The 17,386-nt window shown below is 23.5% G+C and overlaps 1 protein-coding gene across 3 annotated transcripts in view; it reads right to left on the bottom strand.

Moving 5' to 3' along the window:
• LOC129614629 (putative ferric-chelate reductase 1 homolog) overlaps window positions 1-15,420 on the bottom strand; it is a 59,932-nt gene extending 44,512 nt beyond the window's left edge. For all 3 annotated transcript variants that reach the window (XM_055529350.1, XM_055529353.1, XM_055529354.1), the window contains exon 1: window positions 15,087-15,420. The gene's annotated coding sequence lies outside the window, so the exon portion shown is untranslated. The remainder of the gene's footprint in view (window positions 1-15,086) is intronic.
• Window positions 15,421-17,386: the final 1,966 nt, after the last annotated feature.

Below are 17,386 nucleotides of genomic sequence, written 5' to 3'. Positions count from 1 at the left end.
AAATGACTAAGAGTTTTCCGTTTAAAAATATCAAACGTGTTATGTTTTTCCAGTTTGTAATCGATTTCATTTATTTTATTTCAACAAAATTTTCTCAAAGAATTCGCAATAATAATTTCATTTTTAATTGCTTTCGATCGAAATGGAGCAAAGTTGTAAAATTCATTTTATACCTTTAAAAAAAAAAAAGGTTTATTTTAATTTTAATTGAGAACAATTAAAATTAAAGTTCTTAGTCAACTTTGTTATGGAAATATTTTCATAATTTATTTTTAATTTTTATTATTAATTATTAAGATTATGCAATACCTTCTTTTAAAATTAACATAATTATTTTAAAAGATTTAGATCCTGAATTAAGTGAATTGTAAAAAAAATACCTCAATATTATAAGCCCCCTTATCTTAAAACGCAAATTAAAAGGAAAAAGAAATAGTCTTGAAAAAGCTTTCATTTATTGAACAGCATGCTTGTTCAAATGAAAAAGTTTCAAAATTTTACCGCAATATTATGTTCGTACTCACAAAAGCGGCATTTTACACATGCTATTCTATCTTTCTAGAAATCTTGATGTATACAAATTGTAGCGAAATTTTGATTTTGAAGTCTAAGTTATTGACTAACTATTTCAATTATTACAAATTCGACATTTTCGTAGTTTAATTCATATTCTGTCAATATTTTACCTCTATTAACTCCAAAGTAATAGATGAAGGTTGAAAGTATTTTCAAAAATTAAATGTTAGATTCAAACCTAATTTAGTAAGTTGGGTTCGTAAATTCTTTAAAAATCAATTTGAAATTGAATAAAATTTAATAATTTCTTACTACAATCTTACCAAAATTATGTTATCTAGTTAATAATTTTATTGACTTAAGTAACATTTTTTCCTGAAAATCACCGAAACATACTATAAATGAACCTATTAATTTCTGAACCATAAATACTATAAAGTCATCAAATAATTTTAATATGTAATATAAAAAATAATAAAATATAAAATTTAATCATTATCATACTTACTAACTTCTCTCTCTCTCTTTTACAACTCATGCATTCATGCAACCTTATAGTTAATAGCAAGTACACTACTTATAATAATTTTTTCTTTTCATTTAATAACATTTAAATAAACATACATACATAAAATTCCTTTAAGTTAACATTAAAACAGAAAAATGGGAACAATAATGAAAAAAAAATACTTTTTTATTAAAGTACAATAAAATATTTATATAAAATAGTACTAATTTAAGTCAAGAATGACATGATAATTATTATATTTGGCACAAGATAACAACTGAAGCGTAATGTAAAAATTTTATGTTTAAATGTTTTACAAACTATTAGTATTTTCATTATTCGATATTTATGTATAAATAATATGTTTTTATAGAAAAAATAAACAGAAAATGCGAGCACTTTTAGCACCTTATGGACTTAGCCGACAGATGTCAGTGCAACACGGTAAATATAACAGTTGGTAACGCCTAGAAAGAACTAAATGCGATCGCTAGTTTCAAAACTAGATTTTTACAAACCGCATTACAAGCATTGATGGATTTAATGGGCCCGCATTTTTCACTTACAGTTTTTGGTGGAAACGCACTTCTCAACGAAATGGAATATAAAAAAACTATTTTTAGCAAGATGTCTGTCGGTCTGGGTATGTACGAGTGTATGTCCAATTTAACTTAACCGGTATCGGTGAAATTTTATATATAAAAGAGTTTAAAATTTGGCTAGATTTTAGGTTAACTTTTACTATGAGCCTATTTTATATTTTTGACCTTTCTTAAGAAAATATTCAACGGACCAAATTTATATTTTTGCGCATATAAAGACAAATAATCAACCAATGAACTTGTAGATTTTTTTGGTAATTTCTCGGAAATCAAACTGTGGGCCGATTTTACTTTTTTTACCATATCTTTGGAATTAATTTCTTGAAATTTAATATGTGAGTTCTGTGTGCTACCTGAAATAACTGATGAACTATTCAGGAGTTTTGGATGGCACAAGTGGTGCTAGTTCTACTATAAGCCAAATTTACATCTGCAGGAGTATTTAAAGTGTTTTTTCATAATTCTATGCAACATTTTAGCTAAACTAGAGAATACACCTTGCGGTCGGTTAAGCGATGGCCACATTAGATTTTTAAATTTTTTTTCGACCTATGTCGTTTTATTCGTTCGTTTTGTCTTTGCAATTAAGCTGCTTAATTTAAAACTTCAAATTTTATTTATTTATTTTATTTATTTCTTTTTTAAATTTCAGACAATTCATAGAAAATTGTTTCATATAGGATGTTCTTTATTAATTATATTGTATCGGCAACCCACATATCTTGAAAAACTATCAATCAACTTCTTTAAACTAATTTTAAACTCAATCTTTAATTTCTTTTGAAAGGTGCGTGCATTGAAAATTTTATTCTGCTGCAAAGAATTTAAATTTTTTTAATTACGATCATATATTTGTATATATATATATTTTTAGATGAAGGAAGTTATGTCATTCTTTAAAAATAATAATCGTAAAATAATGAATAAAAATTTTCAACTTTTTTTTTTAATTATCACTTTATTAAATTCATAATTAAGCATAGAGCTTCTGTTTTATAAAGAATAATCGCACTTACATTAATTTTTTCATCTTCAGGTTATAATTATTCTTTTTTTTTAATAACAAATAAAATCATTATAACACAAAGAAGTGCAAGCGATGCTACATAAATCAAATATTATAAATATTTTCAGGTTTAAGATATTTTCAAGAAAAAGAAAATATTATAACCTAATATTAAAGAAATCATAATGCAAAATATTTTTTTAAAGTACAGTCTCTAATTCTACACTTCTTCTTCTTCTACGTCTTCACATGTATACATGTGTGTATGTCTAAAATAAAATACCATCAAAGTGTGACGAAAGCCTCTTTTCCGTAACAAAAAATTTTTTTGAAAAAAACAAAAATTATAAAAACAGAAAAATTTTGGTTCAGTGATCTTAAAAATTGCGCAATCTTTAACTGCTATTTTCAACTACTCATATACATCATATTTTTAATTTTGTTTTATTTTTTTAAACTATCTTTTTAATGAAAAAAGAAGATTAACGAAGAAGATTTTTGATAAGAAAAAAGTGTAACACTTGAATATTTTTTTTTTGTAAAATTCAAAAGAATCCAATCATTTGACTATAAGAGTGTAAATGTTTTACTAAAAAATAAACGGATTAATTGATTTAATCTTGAATTTCTTTCAGAAAGTGCATAACAAAAAAAAACGAGGCTGCTCAGTGACGAAAAAGCGAGTTTTAATATCAATTAAGAATTGACATTAAACCTTATTTTTCAAAATAAATCATAATCTTACAAATTACTCATGAAATAAATTAAGATCCAAGGAAAATGTGAATCGCAAATATAAAATTGAAACTTAAGTTTAGAAAAGTTAATAAAACCGCTATCAGTTGAAGAAATTTGAGGCCTAAATAATTTTATTAATCAATTTTATTTAATCAATTTAAATCATGGATTTGCTCTTGAAGTTTTTCTCTTAGAAGACATTTTAAACTCTTAATTAATGTAAATGTCACAATAACAGCCCTAGAGAATCGAATCTGACATATTCTCAATTAATTTGACAAATGACATTTAAAATTTGAGAATCCAACCCAAAACAATCAGAACTCCAAATAAAATATACGAATTCCTCGATATTTTTAAACTATACAATAAATTCAAATATTTTCTCAAATTAATATATATACTTAATCATACAAACTAAATTACAGCGCCGTAAGCGTATTTTGGATATTTTGTCATTTGAAGAGACAAACAGATTCAACCATTCTATCACATACAAATTTTTACAATTATCGAACGAAACAAATGCCAATACTCAAAATTCTTTTATCATTTTTAAATTTAAAATTTTGATTTCTAAATAAAAAAAATATTATTGAATTGATTAAAATTTTTATAGAGAAAAAAAAATCCAATATTCACGTTTCATTTGATTTCCTTTCACCATATCGAAAAAGTTCTTCCGGGATAATAAAAAAAAATTAAAAAAAAAAAAAATAGGCAAACAGTGCAAAAAAATAAGAAAAATTAAAAAAAAAAAATACAACTATTGAAGGGTATAGCAGTGTACTATTACAGCGGCAGCAACTCTATACAACTAAAACCAATTAACTGGAAAATTTGTTGCACTGTTTCTGTTTGTTTTTTCATTTTTGTATTTTTAAATGGACACTTAATTCAACAGTAAGTCTTTTAGTACCGATTACGACAAAAAAAAAAATAAAATAAAATAAAAATTCCGGAAATTATTTTTACTATTTATTAGAAAATTAAAAGAAAAAAGAAAAGATAAAAAAATTTTGCAGTTCAACAAAAATTTAATTGACTTACACAAAAATTATAAGGAAAACGAGAAGAGAATTAAAAAACAAAACACTTTAAAATCCCAGAGCACATTTTCCTAAAATATAAAAGTACAGACTACAGATTTTGAAATGAGCAAATAACTTGTACCAGACCTAACGTATATAAACAGAGTTGGCTCAAGAGATAAATTCAAAATTTTCTTGTAATAAATAGTTTGTAAAGCAACACACTACTCTAGATTCTTAACCAAGAGAACTCCTTTAAAAACAAAAACAATCTTTAAATCTACCTTATTTTTGTACAAAAATATGATATAATTATTGCATACATTTAGGAAGAAAATTATCTTAAAAAAACTGGAACAGAGTTGCTGAAAATAGAACTCATGGACCAGAAAGTCTATTCAAGATTTTGACAAATATTAATTAAATTTCGAATAGCTCACCGTCTAAAACGATTCCATTGCAATATTTAACTGTTTCGCAAAATAAGAAGCACCTCGTTACTTTGTTGCGTAATTTTAGCGTAATTAATTGTCAAAAATGGATATATGAAAATTACATTACAGCAATGGAAAATATAATTTTGTAAACTCAAAACAAATAAAAAATGTTATTTAAATATTAAATTACGGACGATTTGAGAAAGAACAATTTCAGTAAGTAATTTAATTTAAGTACCAATAAGTAAATTTAAGACCAGCTCTGGTTTTTATATATTCATTCTATATCCCAATACTTAATTTTCTTTAACATTTTCAATAACTGCAATTACTAGCTATACTTTATTTCAATATACAATTATCATATGCTCATACTTTTGCCGTTTTCAATAGCACTTGTACACTTAATGTGTACAAAATATGTACATGATCTGGTATATACCTAATATACTTACATATTCTTGATCAGATGAATGCATGACTAACTTCAATTTTAAGGTACCATGTAATTATTATTTTAAAAAGGGGTTCATTTCAAGCGCGACATAAAATCAATTATTTTTTTTCTTCCTTTCCCTTTTCGTTTTTTTTTATATTTTTCCTATATTACTTATGATCCTCACCTTAATTTGTATTACTTTTACTAGCCCAATGTTAATGTACATGCATCTATAACTATCACTCACTCCAAAAAGAAGGATTTCAAAAATTTAATCACAAAAAACATTGGGCTTTACATAGTACACAAAACATATTGTAGATATATCATAAAGTGAACCTGTTGGGAAAAACCCAGAAAGAAGTAAACATTTGAATATAACTGAAAATCTATAAATGTATCCATGTATATACACACGTATAATTGGGTTTTAAAATTAAAAACATGAAAATCCCAAATAACCTGTAACATTTTACTGATCATGAATATATAGTAAAATGTATACAACAAAATTTATATGTACATACTTATACACGTTTCTATATCATTCTGAGTCGATAAATCATAAACCTTGAATTAGTTCAAATTCCTGAATAAATATTATGAGACAAAAACAAAAATACAACACTAAAAAAAAACATCATGGTAAAAATTAAAAATCGAAAAGTGCACACTTGCTCCACCATTCAACGTATAGAATCATAGAGTCAGACATTGAAATTTAAAATTTTTTTTTTTTTATTTTTGGTTTTATTCAAGCTAAATTTATAGAACTAATCAAGTTTTTAGTTTTCATTCTCTTCTGTTTTTGTTTGAATTGCGGTTTAATGGATGAATTATTACAGTTTTCTCTCATTTTCTACATATTTTTTATTTTGCAGCCAGAATCACAGATAATAAAATGTCGATTTCGCCAATATTTTTTTCGTTTACCATTATTTATATATATATATATATATATATATACTCGAATATATAGACAGTAACCGCAAGCATAAATAAAAATTAGAAAAAATATCATGTAATTTTATTCATAAAAATCAAAAAGAGTTTCTGCTTTTTATACTTGGAGTTAATTTTCTTATATAACGGGTAACCTTCATTTCAGACAATTTCATAAGTATTTTACTTGTTTGACTTTAATTATTTCCTATGTTAGTACTGGAAATTGAAATTATAATTAAGGACTTGTTAAAATAATTATTAAACTAAAATTGGCACATTTTTGAAATAGCAGGCTGTTACAATAATATGAAAAACTTATAATTTTAACTCGTGAAATTTTCAATATTAGCATTCATATATTATAATCATATCACTGATGTTATTATTTTCTGCTATAGAGAGTAGCCATAGTTCAAATTCGGAAGTCAACATCAGTTTGAAAGTAGAAAATCAAAAGAATAATTTGATTTAAACTTAAACATAAGAATCAATTTTTTAATTTGAAATAAATTTGACTCAAAGCCGAAGCTGCAAAATTTTGAGATTCTGGTTTTAAGTTACACTCTATTATAGATCGGCGGCACAATTCTAAAATTTTGTGTTTTATGGAGCCAGTCAGTCTTAGTGCCATATGTCATATTTTTCGACATTATATTGTTATTTAAAATGCAAATGCTGTAAGGGTCCTATATATTTAAATTAAAATTTAACATTTACAAAAAATTCACAATTAACTTATAATACTGCAAATTCAAAAATTGTAATAATAATTCCTGCCTTTTCAATTGCTAAGTAGATGCATGTAGCGACTATGAGTCGCTATGGATCACAATCATTTGTATTTAGATACATAGATGCATACGTATTTATAAATGTGCATAAGTATATAATTCAATAAACATAAACTTTTTTCTAAAATTATCAATCAAAATACATACATATATCAAATAAATCTGCCAATATGTCAAGTATTTATATAAAATATTTCAAAATGAAAAAAATTCTTTTTATAAGCGCTTATATACTTACATAAATATACGAGTACATATGTGCCATACTAATGTACATATTATGATTATTTTGAATAATAATCTTTAAATCCTATTCAAAAATAATGTAAAAATACACTACAATATGATTTTTATCATAGAGTTAATTAAGTATTCCGATTCGTCATAGAAAACTTATTACACGTCAATTGGCATAGACATAGTCATAGTTAACTATACATATGATTACGAGTACAAAATTTAGTATACTCGTAATCGAACAAAATTCACAGTAGACTGAATGTACACTTTACTCATAAGATTTAAATAAAATTCACATATAATCAAAGATAATTCTATTTCTTTTCTTATAAATTATTTGTATAAATATAATTACATTTTATTTTGCAAAAAAAAATAAAAAATTTAAATATACTTATTTTATATTTAGAAATGATTAAATTTTAAAACAAAACAAAAAAATCTATAAATAGTTAAAATATGTTTTTAAATTGAAATTTCGTAGACGACCGGGTAAAATGCCGTATGTATACGTTCATTTGAGTATATGCACAGTGAAAATGCACATTCAAAAATTTTCTAATACATTTTTTTTTTCATTCACACAAGTAAAATGTTTTGTTGTCGTTCATTTCTATTTTAAATTTTTTATTAAATCATTCTCTAATAATATTATTTAATTTAAAGTTTTTTTGTTTTTCTTTTTCTCATACATAAATAAAAATGAAATTATTTAATATAATTTAGAATCTGTGATTATTCATCAGCGTTGCAAAACTTTACATGACATAAGCCTATGCGATTCTATATAGCAACAAATATATTGGTCACAAGATACTTGCTTATTTAAATTCTGGTTTTGCCCTAATTAATATTTTTTTATATAAAATTTTTACTTTCACTTCAATCAACTTCCCTTATGTCAACATAAACTTAATACGTTTTGTAATATAATCGAACAGAACACTAAGCCTAAAACTATGCAATTGTAATTCAATGAAAAAGAAAATCAATAAAGTAAATATTTTCTTATTTCCCTCCAAATTCTTAAGTGTTAATATAAACAAATCAATAATAATATTAATTTAATTAAATTAGATTCCATTTTAGATAGATTCAATTTAATTTTTATTAATATATATATAAGTCCTTCAAATTTTTTTTGTTGTTATATTAAAATCTATATATTTATATTTCTTGAAACAACATAAAATATATGAATATTTAAAATTAATTATGTTAAAATGCCATTAAATTACTTTATTAAATAGATTCTAGTTTTATGCTTTATTTATTGATATCAAGAAAATTAAAACTTGTTGAATAAAATTTATTAGATTCACTACTATATACATAAATCGTAAATATTTATGCGTATAATATTTTTGACTGGTATACCATTTATTATTGTTAAATATTTGTGAGTCAATATACACATAAAAAAATTTTTCAGTGATAATATATAAATAAACATAAATAAAACTTCAATAAATGATCTAATCTAATTTACGATGTTTTTTTTCAGGTTATCCAAAATAGTATTTAGCTGAAACAATTAACTCTTCTTATATAAACCATAAGAAAATAAAAATAATTTATCCAAAAAATTTTTTATAAAATTTCACTTTTAAGTATCCTATTATTGATTGGGACAATATTATTTTCCTAATAAATTAATGTTTCGGTGTGAAAAGAAAATATTATTACAATTGTATTTGTTTCTGTCTTAAGAAAAGCTATATACGAAAAACATGCTCAAATACATACAAAAAAAAAATTCAAAAAACAATATACAAACTGAAAAAAAAAACGCAATAAATGCAATTCGAACGGCAAATCATTTAAGAGAAATTATTTTCGAAAACTTTTACTTATAATTCAATGTGTTATGTGTATGTGCATATGTACATTCGTATAATACAATAATAAAATAATAACACAATCGTGCACATAGACATTTTCACATTAATATAATAATATACAAAAAAAAAAATGAAATGCAACAAACGAATTGATAAATAAAAATTCATTTCCTTTCCTTTTCTCTTTACAATGGCTATAGCGTATACATATATATGTATATACAATTAACAATGTACACCATATACATACTTATATTAAATGGACAGCTTCTACTAATGTACCGGTAGATCAACAACAGGTACTTTTTCATTTATTTATTTTTTGTTTTCTTTTATAAATACCTTCATTTCCCCATTTTTCCTTTAGCTTTCTTTCTATTTTTATAAAAAATAATGTACTCGTATACAAAACAGTTTACGTTACAAACAGACGTAACGTAAATAGCTGTATATTTAAGTATAGATTTACTATAATCAATGTTATTTGCTCATTCAACTTTTAATTTAGTAAACAAACGGTTAATTCAGTAACCGAATTGCAAAAAAAATATTCATATTTAAAATTAAAAATAAATAATAATGAACATATTGTTTTGAAAAATTATCACATAACGCACATCACTTAAAATTCTACGAACTTTAATAATGTAAAAGGCGTTTGTCCATTCCCGGTGGGAACATATAGGATTTCAACAAATCCCCTGATACACACTCTGTTTTGGATTAGGCATTTCATTTTTGACCCGCATTTTACATTTGATTCGGTTTCGCCTTCTTCTGTTTCTCTAGACCCTTTTTTATTATTTTTCTTTCACCAGAATATTCCGTATCTTATTGATGATTTATTGTTCGCCAGCCATGTTTGACAGTCGTAAAGCAGTAGTATCGGTTTTTTCGAAGTGGGACGACTTCAATAGAAGCCACAACCGTTCAAAAGCCATCATTCCTTTCGATAGTCTTTGGTATATGTATTGTTTCATTCCACCATCGCCTACCACTATGTTGACCAGGTAGTTAAACTGGGGCACGTCCACAATTTGGCTGTCGCCTAGTTGAATGGACGTATCATTAATTGTGTTCAATCTTAGACATTTAGTTTTATTAGTGTTGATATTGAAGGCGACTCCCGCCTTTCCAGGATGTTTATTCAAATTCAGTAAAAAATTAAAACTGCTGTAGCTGTATTAAAGCCAGCAGAAAAAGTGTTAATTACATACACTTGTGAACGAAAAATAAAAAAAAGTAATTAAACGATATAATAATAAAAAAAAAATGTTGGTACTGGTGGAAAATAAATTTTGTTAATTACTAAATGTTTCCTTTTGGGCTCATACTGAAAAACGATGTGTAGGAATGCTTTAAAAACTCTAAAATTATTTCTACCTTGTATAAACCCATTGTATGCATATATTTATAGCAAATCCATTTAAAGAACTATAAAAACAAAAATTTACAACAATAAAGCCTTAAAAAATTCAGAAAATAATAATAAAAAAAAAATGTACAAGTTTTATTTACTATTGTTAAAATGAAATTAAAAAAATGTTAAAGTCTGAAATAAAACTGATGAAAAATGACTCATTTTTAATAGGTTTTTTTTATTTTGCAAACCTTTTTGCGACTTTATTTTAAATTGAAAAACAAGATTTAGAATAAAAGCATTGAAAGCTTAAGAATGTTTTATATTTTTGTAACTAATAACATTTATAGCATTTAATTTTCAGGTTATGTTCACAAGTATACTGTAAACAGTCTTATTAACAAGTTTTTGTATAAATTTTCAATCAACAAGTCTGGATATCAGTTAGGGTATCGCAATTAATTAAAACAATTTGTGTCTTTTTAAACACATTTAGAATATATTTGAAAATAAAATATCTCACTCCTTTTGTTCTTTTGTGTGTTTATAAAAATTTTACATCTTTAGTAGTAGAAAGCTGAAACTCCATACAAGTACAGCACAAAAGAATGTTCAAATTAAACACTGCATTTCTTTAGCCGAAACTTTTTACCTAGCTCGTTTCTACCCTCTTAACGTTATAAACCGTCCAAGCTCTCAAAATTTCAAATTTTGAAAATACATAATTCACGAAATTATTTCATTTAGATAATCTCATTTAAACTGTTATATAAATGCTTCACTTAATTTTTATTCTCCTCCTAAAAGTAGGCACTAAGTATTTTCATCGTTGAAAAAATATGCTCCGGTTGTTTAAAGTTTTTACTTTACTAATCATTGGCTTGATCTGATTTTAACTCAATGTTTGTACATATACAAAAATTTACGTATTTTTGACAAAGTTTTTAACTTAAAAAGTTGATTTAGCCATAGCAAACATAATTTTCCCGTTTCATAAAGAATTTGACACAATTTATAGAGCTGCCGTCTTAACGATAGAACGTTGGTGTTAAAAAAAAATATACATTAAAAAATATTATAAGTACACTAGCTTATTTACTTTTGAAATATAAAAATGTTAAAAAAAAAAAATAGCTACTTAGATAAAATTAAAAATTGAATTTTCAAGTTTTCCATTTAAGTTTTTTGTTTGATATACAAAACGTACTACATATGCTTGTGTATGTGTGTGTAAAAATTAATATTGAAAATATTTTTTATTTTTGTTTTGTTATTTTCATTGACAACTGGTTATTGTTGACAGCAGCAGCTGTTGATGTTTATTAAAATAATGTACATATATTTAAGAAATCAAATCATTTATTAATTTCTATATACATATATGAAATAAAAACTCTTATAAATAGAATCCATAGTCATTTATATTTTTGTACATACATATATAACTATACTAATATAGAAATCAAGGTGACACATGACGTAATATCAATTTCATTCAATTTTATTTAACATTTAGAATTTTAAATTTAATTTAATTTTAATTCAATATTTTTATAAAATTTTTATTTTAATATTAAAACACTCAAATTTTACAATATTTTTTAGTGGAAAGTTAAAATTGTTTTGAAAAAAATTAATATAAATCATAAATTTTATGTTATTTTTTAGTTAGTAACTTCATTTAATGTAAGATGTGGTTATCTAATTTAAGTTCTACCAGACATTATACGAATAAAAGCGAATTTAAGGAAAATTTTACATTATTGAAAATTTTTAGTGTGATTTAATTTATTTTTCCAAAATGCATAGAATTGTGCTATTGAAACATTCATATGCATGTACATGTTATGCATGTCAAATCGAAAAGCTTGTACTTTACAAATAACCTTGCCATATTATATTTAAAATCAGTTCAAGATTAAAATACATAATTTTCTCATCATATGTCGCGTAATTTATTTTAAACATAATATAGAATTTGAATTAAATTATTTTTTTTTATAAAAATAAATATTCAACTAATTTCAAGTTCAGAGTCAAAACTATAGTATTTTCGTTAAGGCGCACCATAATATTACATATCCACGCTTTTGTATTATAATTCAAATTTTAACATTTTTATCATTGAATTTACAAAAACAAAAAAAAAACGAACAAACACAAAAAAAAATTTCAATTCAAAAACAGGTGAACTTCACTTGAATTTGAAAATGTACCACACCTTCAATAAAAGAAATTCCAACATATAATTACATACATTTATAATATTAATTCATGCTTATTGATCGTAACTATTGTAAGCATGTTCATATCTGATTTAATATATAATTTTCAAAGAATTTTAATTTAAATCAAACTATGGTTATACTTATTCAACATACTTAATATATTTTGAAATTTTGCAAATTATTTCAATAAAATATTGATGATTTATCATTGTAAATTATAAGAGTTAAGGTATATAAGAAAATGATCGTCAAATTAATATATAAAATAAATCGAAATATAAAAACTATAGCAATAAAATGAAAATTAAAATAAATTGTTGAATAATTATGCATAAATACAGAAAAATAGATATGAAAATTTTCATATGCATTTTTGTAAGATATTCAATTTTTTCGAAATTGTATTCAGACTATAATATAATGACACAATAATTAAGTAAATAATGTCTAAAGAAACTACAAAACACACCTTTACACCATTACCCAATAACCAATGGCTAAATACATACGATTTACCTTACCTCTATACGTATAACAAGGTAGAAAACAAAAAAAAAACAAATTTGAATGAGAAAAAAATTCCAAAATTCCAGTGACGCTGTCATAAAAATCAATATAATTATATGTACATACTATATGTATGTATATAGAATATGCTAATATTTATGATAGGTACAAGAATGTTGATTTCGCTTTAGTTAAAAACAAAAAACAAAAATTCAATGATCACAGCAACGTTCAGTTGAGCTTTAATATATATTATTAGAGTTGCCGTTTCGATTATGGGAATTTTTGTTTCGACAATATTTTAATAGTTAAAAAATCATATTGTGTATTGAAATGTCAAATACACTAATCGAATAAAACAGGTAAAATTAAGATAAGCATATATTAATTTTTGTTCGGCAGAATTTATTATGAAGCACAGTTGGTTGATGACATTCTTCAGAATTGGTTTATTTGAAATTTTTAAAGCATAATACTCCAATAAACTTTTAATTATTTAAAATTTATGATGAATAATAATTTTCATTTCTTAAAATATTTTAAAATAACAGCTGCATCATGAACGAAATTTCACATTATCTCAAAAATTCAAAGAAAACAAAAAATATTTTAATGGTTAAAGGCTGTACAGTGTACACCGAACAGACAGAAAATGACTTAGGCTATTCCGAATTAATTAGTAATTCCTCTCATTTGAGCTTAGTTACTTACTCCAATTTTACTTTGAAGAGAATTTTGTTACCTCAGCTCTTCTTGTCTGAAATTGTAAAATTTATACTACTTATTTATCCAATTTTTTTTTTGTAGAAACGAATTCTTGCTCACATTTTGATTTTACAGGAAAATTAAAGTCAACCTTTTGAATTTTAATTTTTAACTCAAAAATACCAAGTAAAATCAAATAGAATATCACAAAAATTTTTTGAAATATAAAAAGTACAGTAAAATTCAAACAAAAATATTTGACCCATTTTTGAACCAGTAATAAAATTTGCACTTTTTTTTTTCTTTTTGCGTTTATTTTTTTTTTTTTTGTGTGTATTTTTATTTTGTATGGCAAATTACAACGCTGTTTTTGAAATCGAAAAAAATCTACATTTGAAGTGCTGCTATAACAACAAGTAGTTAAAAAATTTTCATTATCGTAATTTAAATTTTATTTATTTAAATAAAAAGATCGATCATTAATAAATTCTATTTGCATTACGTTATTTTTAATTACCATTAAGTAAAGTAATTTCTTCATATTATAGACATGTGAGTCTGTCTGTTCACCAATTCGTATTATATAATTTAAAAAAGTAAATCTTGTTATATTTAAATGTTTGTTCATAATGTCTATATAAACAAGATGTTAGTTTTGCTCATTAATAAGTAGCATATTTACTACAAATAATAAATATTATATACAGTCGGGAGGTACAATTTCTGTCCATATAATGTGTCCATTTAGGTTTGGAACTTAAGTATACATAACTTTATACAGAAAACACAAGGAATATTTTTAATATTTTAGAAAGATTTCATAAAATTTCTACAGTTCTGTTTAAGTATTTCAGTTCCTGTAATTTTAAAAACTCTTTATATCGTAACTACTCTTTATATCGTAATTTATCCGTAGCGCGAAATGTCTCATTGGTACCGTATATCTCGAAGATTTAGTGAGTAACAATTTATATTACAGCTTTGAATAGAACAAACTTCAACATTATTAATTAAAATTCTGTCAATTCTTAAGAATAAGCGTCAATTGATCTTCATAAGGTTCTCACAATATAAAAATATGGTATATACAAAACCATGCCTAGTTTCATTCAATTAAATTTTTAAATATTATTTCACAAATAAATGCTAAAAATAATAATAGAAAAAGTATAATGAAAAAACAATAAATTACCTGATTATATTGAATACACAGTATTTATACAATATATAAAAGTATGCAGTAAGTGTAAGTGTTTTACTATATGATTATTTAAATAAATCACCTTTGAAAACAGTTATTAATTATTTTATATCCAGAAATAGAAATAATGTAGTAGCATAAAAATGTTTCAATTTTTTATATTATGTATTTCTCATAAACGAGTAGTTAGTACATTTGTTATTGTTATACTTATATATTCAACTTCTTTTTCTCTCTCTCTCCCTCTTTTCCTCTTTGTACAAATATACTCTTAACTTAACAATATTATTTAAGAGTAAATAAAATAAGTAATTTTCACTTTTCACTTTACACTTTATGCAAAAAAATATATAAAAATACACTTAATAATGAAAATCACACAACTGTGTTACATTTAACAATTATACATATGCACAGGTTCGTATATTAGTATATACGTGAAGGTATAAAATAAAAAAAGCGGAGCAATTATTATAAAATCACTAATAGAGAAAATAAAAATAGAAAATACAAAAAAAAAAAAAACAAAGTAAAAAAACTTATGTGAAGCACCGTTATTTCTATTCAACAGGTAAAATAAAAGAGAAGAATATAAAAAAATATAAAAAAAATTATTTTAGAGTTAACGGTTACTGACAGACTGTGGTAAAAATAATATTGTCACTATAATAATGTTAGCACTTTTTTTTCAGCATAATCACAGAAACCACCAATAATTATGTTTTATAATTTACTATTTAATATATAAATATTAAATTTTAATGGTTGTTTTAAAATATTTTTATATTTTAATTTATACAAATATTTATCACTGAAATTATAATTAATATAGGTTATATAATAATAACAATAATAAAAATAACAACTTGCAATAGATTTTAATACATAAGCTACGTTTACATTTGACTTAAACTTCTTTAATGTGATCAACATACTTAATAAAAGCATAATTTGATTGGTCGCCAAGGCTAATTTTTCAAAAATGCAAAACAAAACTTGTGACCATCCAAATAGTATTGTTTATACTCATTGTAAAAGATTGAATTTATTTAATAAAAAAATAAAAACTTCTATCAATTTTAAATTGAATGACAAAAATAACTCAAATAAAAATTCAATAAATTAATAGGGTACAAAAAAACATATTCAAGCTATCTTGTTTAACTGAATGACTTCATAAATCTATTGTCTTTCAAATATTAAAATTGTTAAAATCATCATGACATTAGCATGATGAGTTTAAACAAAAGAATAATTTTTAAAATATTTTTATTCAATAATAAATTAAAATCAAAATATATCGTCACTTTTCTAAAATAAAATTAAGAATTTATAAATGATAGTTGTTTGAGAAACGCTACCTCTAATCTAAGATATTAAATTTTTGATAAATTTACAATCGATAACAATCAACCACGTATAATACTGCGATTAGATGGCAAGCAATCAGTTTTAGTTCTAGATGTGAAAAATAACTATGTATATGTAACATAAAGATGTATATAACAATTAAATTTACAATACATATTTTATAATACAAAAAAAAGAAAATATTATGCTTTAAAACTAAGAATTTCAGTAAAGAGTGAGATTCTCATTCTTATCTTATTACTCGTATAAACTTCAAAAATTGATCAGTACATTCGCTGAAAAATTTGATCTCATGGTCTTTTGCATAATTACAATAGCATTAAATGAATTTTTTCCAAATCCTCACTGTTGTATAACAATGATCAAATTAAATACGATCAAACTATTTTTAATCCTTAAACTGAAATATCATTTATGTGACAAGACGCATCAGTTCCAATACGAAAAATTAAGTACAAAATATGCATACTTATTCCAAATGTAAACGTAGCTTATGTAAAAATGCAAATATTTTTTTTTTATTATTATTTTTATTAGCAAACAGGTGAACCAGTTTTTCTTATTAAATTTATTATTATTTTTTTCTCATATATTTATTAAAACGCACATTTTTATCGAAAATAATATTTTTATTAAACTTTACTACATATAACACTTTATTTTTATAAATTTTTAATTATTTTATTTAATAGAAAAAAAAAATTATAATTTTTTAATTTATTTTTCCATTTTAATTAAATCACCTGTTTTAAGAAAAATAAAATCGTTTCCTTTTTATTTATTTTTTTTTTCTTTCAACTTTAGCATACATTAAGAGTGTGTTTTATTCTTTTTATAAAATATTTAACAGTTAATTTACTGTAAACGAACTAAGAATTTAATATAGTATTAGTTATGAGTTTTATGTATTCAATATTAAT

Source organism: Condylostylus longicornis, unplaced genomic scaffold, assembly GCF_029603195.1.
Source record: "Condylostylus longicornis isolate FDR11 unplaced genomic scaffold, ASM2960319v2 ptg000114l, whole genome shotgun sequence".
NCBI classification, from domain to species: domain Eukaryota; kingdom Metazoa; phylum Arthropoda; class Insecta; order Diptera; family Dolichopodidae; genus Condylostylus; species Condylostylus longicornis.
Note: the sequence above shows the minus strand (reverse complement) of the source record. Positions and strands in the feature narration are given on the sequence as shown.